A 9486-nucleotide genomic window follows, 5' to 3' on the forward strand; every position below is an offset into this window, starting at 1 on the left:
AGGAGGTGTATTTAAAAGATGTTGCAGAGATGAAATCGACAAGCCTTAGCAACAGCTTGAATATGGCACAGGGTGAGAGATAGTGAGAAATCCAGGATGATGCCTAGATTGAGAGTCTGAGGGACTGGGAGGATGGTGTTGTCCTCTACAGTCATAGGGAAAGTAGGAGTGGGAAAGGGTTTAGGTGGAAAGATAATATTGGACATATTAGTTTAATATGTCTACTAGACATCCAATTCAAGATGTCTAAAAGACAAGTGGAGATGTGAAATTGGAGGTGAGTAGAGAGATTGAGGCAGAAAAGGTAGGAAACCATTGGCATAAAGACGGTAAGTAAATCCAGGGGAGCTGATGGGATCACCAAGTGAAGTATTAGAGAAGGAGAAAAGGGCCCAGGACAGAATCCTGAGGGACACAGATAGTTAGAGGGCATGACCTGAAAGAAGATTTCTAGAAAGAGGAAAAGTGCCACAGATCTTTTTCTGAAAAGCTACGAGTTGGAAGCTGATGGGTGCAGGCCTGTGACCATGAGGTGCCCGTTTCTCACTGTACCCCATCCCAAGTACAGAGGGAATGATATGTTACACTTGAACCAGCTCAGAGGGAGCACTTTGCAACACTGACCCAAGTGATTTTCTACATCTTGGTTCAACCCAAGGAGATTGAAACATTCCTGGCTAAACTGTCTGATTTTGCTGCCACCAATCAGATCAACCTTGGATCCTTAAGGAATATCGTGAAAAGCCTTTTCCTACTGCCTAATGGTGCCTTGAAGAAGACTATGACTGCCGAGCAGGTCAGAGCAGATTTCATTACTCTGGGGCTCAGTGAAGAGAAAGTCACTTATTTTTCTGAGAAATGGAAGCAGAAATCTCCCACACTTGCACGATGGGCAGTAGGACAGACATTGATGATCAGCCAAATTATAGATAGGGAAGAAAATTTGGAGTGACATCTGGGATCAGTGAACTGTAGAAAAAGGGGAATATTTTTTTACAATTGAAGTTGATGGTTAAAAAAGAAAACTAGTCTGAAAACATGTATATAGAGTTAACCCTGCTATAGTTCTATAACTTCCTGAATGAGATGGAAAATATTTGAGCCAGAATGGAGTGTTTCAGCTGAAGGTGAAGGAAGAAGAAGGCACAACTTGCTTACCCTTGAGGCTTGCTCTGTAATAGCACAAGGGCTGGGGTGTTGCCAGAAAGGGTCACAATTTATACAAGGGAGCTGAATACAATTACCACTTAAACTCATGATTCAAAGAATATCCACTCATCACACAGGCCATGTCTCAAAAATTTAAACCATGGGAATCCTACTTTTGAGAGGGAGAGAAGTGGAGTCTGTTTATGACTCTTCTCTCTCACCCTCCAGAACTCTAATTTCCCAGACTTCCAAGCTCAGCACTTAGTTAAACTATAGAACAGAGTTAACCTGAAATTAGGCAGGGGGTGGAGGTGGGGGCAGGAACCTCACCATCAGCATCCTGAGAGTACGAATCTGAAACAAACAAAATAAAATGCATTTACCATGTATAGTGAGGATTCTATTTTAGGGGACCCTGTTTTAATGTTATATCTGTGTGTAAACTCAAGGTAGCCCCTCTTTCAAAGAATTCTGTTCTTTGGAGGCCTTGACTCAGTCTCTCCTTCTGCATCTGCCCTGTGTGAGAGCCACCTCAAGAGTCTTTTTCCCTGGCTGAGTAGTCACTGAGCACAGTTCTGCCTTAACTAATAATAAAGGGTTTGAAGAAGAGGCATTGGGAGAAAAAAAAAAAGCTATGAGTTCCCAGGACAATTTACCCCAGTAAGGGGGAACCATGAGAGCCCAGGTAGTTCATCCTGTGCTCCCATGGAACTGCCTATGAATAGCCCCCAAGAAGAGATGGAGGGACCCATTGCACATAGGAGGTATAACAACATCACAGGGGAAGGGCAGGCCCTTGGCAAACTTGTTCATAGAAGTGGTGATCTGGAGCGAGGGGAGGAGTAGTAATGCCTGTTTCACCTAGCATGGAAAGGAAGTCTTCTCATCCAAATGTTGGTGCCTGGGGGCAAAACTGTGATTTCTATGTCCTAATGACTGCTCTGGCTACTACTGCTACCTCTACTACTATCATTATCACCACCACTACTACTACCACCACTATTACTACTACCACCACTACTATTTTTACTACCACTACTACTACTACTACTACTACTACCACTACTACTACTGCTACTACTACTACACACCACCACTACTACCACCACCATCGCCACTACTACTATTACCACTGATACTAGAACCTATTTGATTACTACTAAGGCTACAATTGTTTGCTCATGATATAGCTTTTTAAAATTTTAAAGTACTTTATCTCATTTTTATCTAGTGGTCACTGTCTGGGGTTTAAGGTCCATGGATCAGATGCTCCAATTTGTGGTTTATGTAGGGGATTTGGTTCATGTATTTTTTCTTCTACAGCGTTTTTCACATATGTCCTTTCCTCTCTGTTCTCATTGTCACTAACCTGATTTATGCTTGTGAATTTATTCCACAAGCATTTATTAAGCACTTAAAATACACAAAGACTATGCATTAGTGAGGCACAAAGGTGAATAAGCCTTTCCTTGCATTGAAAGTATATGCAAACCAGGAGAGAGTTAGGGCATGTGCACAAAGAACCACATACATATGTAAAAATCTATTGAAATCCTCAAAGTTTTGAAGGAAGGTGGAAGATCAGGGATAGTTTCATCAAAGATGTGGCATTTGGTGTGGGCCTGAAAAATTGAGTAGTAAATAACAAATGGAAACAGTGGGGAATGACATTTCAGGTGTAAAGAATTGCATAAAAAAGGCAAGGAGTCAGGGAAACTATGGGATCATGTTCAAGAAATAATGATTATTGTAAGTTGTTGCTTAAGGCACATGGCATAAGAAAAGTAGATAAAACAGGTGAGGTAAATTGGGGACAGATTATAGAGGTTAGTGAATGACAGGATAAAGAATTTGGGCTTTGTTTGGAGGTAATGTAAAACCATGAAAAGATTTTGAATAGTAGAATACCATGAATTGGAGTCATTTTAGGAAGATTAACTTGTACAACATGGATGGGGTAGGAGGAGTTATTGAGAGATGAGAAAGGCCTGAGTCAGGTTGAGTGTAGTGAGAATAAAGAGGAAGAACTACACTTGATAAGATTAAATGATTGAAAGAAGGAATAAAGGAAACAGAAGACTCAAAGATGATGATTGACACTTCAGGCTTGGATGATTAAGAGGACTGACTGATTGATCAATTCAGAGGACAGTGGTACCATTGACAAATAGAGAAAACAAGAAGTGGTTTTGGACGTGTTGAGCTTGATGGCAAGTGGGACAGTCAAATGGAACAGTAGAGTGGGAGTTAAATTAACTGTCATTTCTATAACACTTTAGAGTTTGCAAAGTTTACATACATTATGTCATTTGAACCTCATAAAAGATTGGTGAGGTAGGTACTGTAGGGAAGGAAGGAGGGAATACACAGTTGTATAGCACCTACAATGTGCCAGGCACTGTGATAATAAATGTGGTAATAAATATTATCTCATTTGATCCTCATAACAGCCCTGGAGAGGTAAGCATTATTATTACCTCCATTTTACTGTTGAGGAAACTGAGGCAAACAGAGGTTAAGTGACTTGCCTTAAGTGACTTAAGGGTCACACAGCTAGTAAATGTCTGAGGGTGGATTTGACCTCAGGTTTTACTGAGGCCAGGCCCAGTGCCCTATCCATTGTGCCACCAGCTGCTTCCTAATAATATTATAGATATTTTTACTTTCATTTTACAGATGAAGAAACTGAGACTCATGGAAGTTAAGCTATCTAACCTTTGGTGAAACAGGGAATATCAGAGGCAAGATTTGAATCCATGACTTCCTGACTCCAAGTCCAGCAGGTTCTGGGAATGTCTTGAATAAACATATTGCTAGAGCTATAGGTATGGAAAATATCTATAACCACATATTTTCCTCTGTGATTCAGGGTGTTCCAATTTTCCAGTTTCTGAATGAAATTAAGAACGGTTGTGACTTTAGAGATTAAAGTAGATTATTACCTTCCTGAATAGCTATTAAGTCTTTTCAATAATGGAGAAGGTGACTTCCATAAGAGCTGAGCTAATTTCAATAATTCATGTACAACTAGACTGGGAATTAGGGAACCTGGGTTCTAGTTCTCGTTCCGCTACTGGCTGTTTGTATGATGCTAGACAAGTCATCTTGGCCTCCATTTTCTCTTTGGTATGACAAGGTGATTAAAATGCTGAGGTCCCTCTCCTAGGATTCAAAATGATGAAGAAGGAGTAGTTAGGTGGCATAATGGATAGACCACCAGCCCTGAAGTCAGGAGGACCTGAGTTCAAATCTGACCTGAGACACTAGCTATGTGACTGTAGGCAAGTCACTTAACCCCAATTGCAGGAAGAAAGAAATAAACAAACAAACCTAAGTGATGAGGAAGCTACAAAGAAAGATAACGTATGACCTTTGCCATCAAAGAGTTTAGTATAGTCAGGAGAGAGACTGGAAACAGGTTGATAATAATAGCAGCCAACATATGATAAATACTAAATGAGGGATTCAGACAGCAAATGCTTTTCTGAGGAGAGAAACGTATCTGTGGATGGTGGTGAATAGGGGCTTTTCTTTAGAGAAGAAGAAAAGGTAGCAAGGTGTAGAGGATGAGAGCTGTACTTGGGGTCACACGTGTGAATCTCTCCTCTGACTCTTAATAGCTGTGTGATCCTGAATAAGACACTCGGCTTTTCTGAGATTCAAATTCCTCATCTGTAAAGTGTGAATACAATTGCTAGTAGTACCTATTATTGGGGGCAGCAAGGTGGTGCAGTGGATAGAGGACCAGGCCTAGAGTCAGGAAGGCTTATCTTTGTGAGTTCAGATCTAGCTTCAGATCTGGCCACTTACTAGCTGATCTTTGCCACATCACTTAACCTTGATTGCCTCAGCTTCCTCAACTATAAAATGACCTGGAGAAGAAAATGGCAAACCGCTCCAGTATCTTTGCCAAGAAAACCCCAAATGGGGTCACGGAGAGTAGGCCAGGACTGAACAATAACAAAAAACTTATTGTTGTAGGGATCAAATGAGATAGTGTATATAAAACTCTTTATTAAAAACAAACAAATAAAGCAAGTACTTCATTTGAATAAAATAAGCTAGAAGAATTTGAAGAGCATGGGGTCACAGACAATACTGGGAATTCTCTTTGGAGTTTTAATGCTAGCAGGGAGATTTTCACAGAACTACTATGAAGGGTGGGCCTTCTATGGAAGTAGAGTCTTTGATCAATTACAAGGTTTGATCTGAGGGATCCTGGTAGGGCCAGTCTGCCCTAAATATTTCCGTAATCTATACAATATAGTGCCTGAAATGCCATTATTAAAGAATTATTTATTTGAATTCTTCTCTCTGTGGTCCTCTTTTAAAGTGTAAAAGTAAGAATTCTATAAATATCCATAGAACGAATGACAGAATGAATGAATTAATGAAAGAAAAAAATTCCTGTGATCTGACCCATCAAAGCATACTGAAATTTGAGGGAGTTATCGGGTCTGCTTTTCTTCTGAAAAAAAGAACCCTAGATAACTTTCAAAATGGCACAATTGATCAGGACAAGCAAGGAGACAAAGGGGAGTAGAAAAATATAGATGAATGAATAGAATTTTATTTCTGGTGAAATTCTTTTAAAAATTATTAAAAGGATGATTTGTGAGCATTTGGGGCAGCTAGGTGGTACAGTGGATAGAGTGCTGGGCCTGGAATCACAAAGACCTGAATTCAAATCTGACCTCAGACACTTATTACTCACGGAATTGCCTCTGATATTCCCTGTTTCACCAAAGGTTAGATAGCTTAACTTCCGTGAGTAATTCGGTATTATTACTCGGGCAAGGCACTCAACTCTGTTTGCCTCATTTTCCTTATATGTAAAATGAGCTGGAGAAGGAAATGGCAAACCACTTCAATATCTTTGCCAAGAAAAACCCAAATGGAGTCACAAAGAGTTGGACATGACTGGAATGACTGAACAGCAGCAATAATGGTGAACATTTAGAAAGCAATGTGAGAATCACTAAAAAACCTATATGGCTTCATGAAGAATGCGTCTGTTATGTCACATTACCCTAATTTCCTGTTTTTATAGGCTAACTGGACTAGGGTAGATCAGAGACATTAAGGAGACGTCATACACTTATAGTAGATTTCATAAAGCTTTTGACCAAGTCCCTCATGCTCTCCTTGTGGATAAAGTAAGGACATGTATAATAGATGAGAGTATAGTTATGAGAATTATGAACTGGACTTAATCCGAAGAGTAGTCATCATTGGGTTTGATGTAAACTTGTTGAAAGGTCCCTGGGATCTGTTCTTAGCCCTGTGCTTTTCAATGTTTTTGTTAATTATTTTGATGGAGGCATAAAAGGAATGCTTGTCAAATTTTCAGGTGTCATAAAGCTAGAAGGTTGGATGGTAGGCTCTAAAGAAATCACTGTTCACAGGCTAGAACAATGGGCCAAATCTAATAAGATGAAATTTAGCAGGGATAAATGGAAAGCACTTGGGTTCAAAAAACTAATTTCAATGTAAAGGTTTGGGGACACGAGGCTAGACAAGTTTGCGTCAAGATCCCGGGTCTTAGTAGACTGAAACTCAATGAGTCAACAGTGTAATATGGGAGCCAAAAAAGCAAATACTATTACATGATACATTAAGGCAGTGATTGAATTCATGGGGGGAGGTGAGTGTTCTGTGATAATCAGTCATGGTAACATCACATCTGGAATACTGTAGTCGGTTCTGGACTTGACATTTTAGGATGTTTATTGGCAATCTAAGAGGGCAACCAGTATAATGAGGGGAATAAGAATTGCATAAAAGGATCAGAAAAGAGACTTCAGGCAGAAGAAGAATTGAACTTGCTCAGGTTGGTCCCAGGAAGCAGAACTTGGGGAGATGGGTGAAAGCTGGAGAGAGTCAGTTTTGGGGTCAGTATCAATGAATCAGTCAACAAGCATTTATCAAATGCCTGCTTTGTGTTAGGCATCGTGCTCGATCCTGGAGATACAGAAACAGAAGTGAACAGTCCTTGTCTTCAGGATACTTATATTCTATCAAGTATATAAGTATGCAAAATAAATACAAGGCAATTTACTTATTCATTCGTTCATTTATTAATCCAGTCACCCATTTATTTATTTGTTCATTCATTTCTCTCTGTCTGTCTCATTGTCTCTCTCTGTGTCTCTGTCTGTGTCTCTGTCTCCCTTTCTCTTTCTCTCTCTGTCTCTCTCTCTCTCTCTGTCTCTCTCTCTCTCTCGCTCCCTGTTTGCTTATTTATTTATTGAGGGAGAGGGTAAATACCAGCAAGTGGGTGATGGGAAAGGTCTCTTGAAAAAGATGGCACTTGAACTGAGTTTTTTTGTTTGTTTTTTTGTTTTTGGCAAGGCAATCGGAGTTAAGTAACTTGCCTAGGGTCACACAACTGGAACTGAGTTTTGACAGAAACTAGGGGCTCTTAGAAACTGGGGTTAAGAGGGAGTAAATTCTAGGCATTGAAATAAAAAAGTAAAGAGAAATACAAAACCAAAGCAAAGCAGCCTCCTAACAATTAGAGCTGCCTGACAAGTAGCCCAGCAAGGTCATCTCCTGTTGGAGGTCTTTAAGTAGAGACTGGAACATTGGATTTCTGGCTGCCCATTTGTTAGAAATATTATAGATGGGATCAAGGATAGGTTAGACCAGGTTGCCCTGAGGTCTCTTTCAATTCTAAGATTTTGTGTTTCTGTGAAAGAGAAGAAATAGATGCAGAAGGCTAAGTTGAAAAGTGCTTACTTAACGATTTTGTAGAGCTTATATAGCCATCAGTCATGACCACAGCTACAGAGAAAGGCTGATGATCCCCAAATGCTCCCATTTCAAGACCTGGCAGAATCTCTCTTACTAAGTTGAGACCGTGCAAAGACACTTCTTCAGTCATTTATTTTGGGGACATGTTTCCATAATTAAGGAAAGAGAATTCTGCTAACAATCAGTGGGACCAAAAAAAAAAAGGCTTATTCTTTGCTGCTGTTATTCTGAAATGCCATCAGTCTCTGGTGCCTCACATGATAGAACTCAGCATTCCAAAAAAAAAAAAGTTAAAAAAATTAATTAATTAGAAGAGATATTTACCTTCCAAAGGGTTTGTCAGCTAATAAAATGTGTTTCCAATTCACTTGCTGGTCAAATAATATTGCATTTATCCAAGTGTAAGGCAGCTTCAGACTCCTATAACTCCTGTCTCTATATATCATTTGTGATTTATTGTGTACTATCTTGTAAGTATTGATCATTTACTTATGGCCCTTAAAGAGATTGGGAGCTCTGAGTCTGATACATTTATATGTGTGAGTGTGTGTGTGTGTGTGTGTGTGTGTGTGTGTGTGTGTATTTTTTTCCTCCTTCAGCAGGGTGTGTAGCGGGCTCTCTTAAATAGCATGTTGATTGATGGAAGACCTTATGCACCTCCATCACACACAGGCCCAGAAGGTATAAATAAAATCCCATCAAATGTTGAGACACATATCTTTTTTGAAGTCTCCACAAAAATGCCACCTTTTCTTGAGATTTTCTCCCTTAAACCCTGTGCCTCCCCAGTAGCTAAACTAAAGAATTCCTGGTCCACCTCTTTCCCTTATGATCTTACAACCCTATGAAATCACTCAAATTGTATTGGTGCAAAAACCCTCAAAAGACGTATTGTTATAAAAGGTGATGCTAATAACATTTTCAGCTTAGAATTCCTTAGATAATCCTTCTCTTCATTCAAGGCTCAGCTCAGGGGTCAGTTCTTTCATTAAGTCTTCCCCAATTTATCCAGCTGAAAACATTGTCTCCACCTTAGATTATCCCAAAGCATTTTGTTCTACATCTCTTCTTTGGTCTCATAATTCTCCACCTAGTTTATATAGATCCCCATTCCAAGTTGGTGGAGTGGATAGAGGGCTGCCCCTAGAATCTGGAGGAGCTGGGATTCAAGTCCTGAATTTAATACAAACTATCTGTGAGGGCTACTTTGGGCCACTATTGCCTCTGACAAACTGGCTGTATGACTCTGGGTAAGCTCCTAAGCGGTAAGGTGGTGTTCTAGACATCTCCTAAGTCTAGAAGTTGTAGAGGAAGTGCCAACATGCATTGGCAGAATGAATTTCTTCATCCTGGAATTCTCTCTATTGGTGAAATTACAGGTCCAATCTTTCCCCCGTGTATGTCTATGATATAGTGGGCGTTTAATAAAGATTTGTTGATTTCAGTCTAATTGGCATAATGTAGAGATGCCAGACCCAATACAAACTTTCATTTAATAGGCAGAATTAGCATAAGAAAATCTTTTCCATTTTTTATAACACCCGCATTCTCTATATCTCTCCTGGCATCCTGATCGTCTATAAT

At 39.7% G+C, this 9486-nt stretch overlaps 1 pseudogene; it reads left to right on the forward strand.

Moving 5' to 3' along the window:
* The first annotated feature begins 527 nt into the window (after window positions 1-527).
* Window positions 528-1125, forward strand: LOC114035464 (annotated as a pseudogene).
* Window positions 1126-9486: the final 8361 nt, after the last annotated feature.

The sequence above is a fragment of the Vombatus ursinus genome, unplaced genomic scaffold, assembly GCF_900497805.2.
Source record: "Vombatus ursinus unplaced genomic scaffold, bare-nosed wombat genome assembly UNPS02009205.1, whole genome shotgun sequence".
Lineage (NCBI taxonomy): Eukaryota > Metazoa > Chordata > Mammalia > Diprotodontia > Vombatidae > Vombatus > Vombatus ursinus.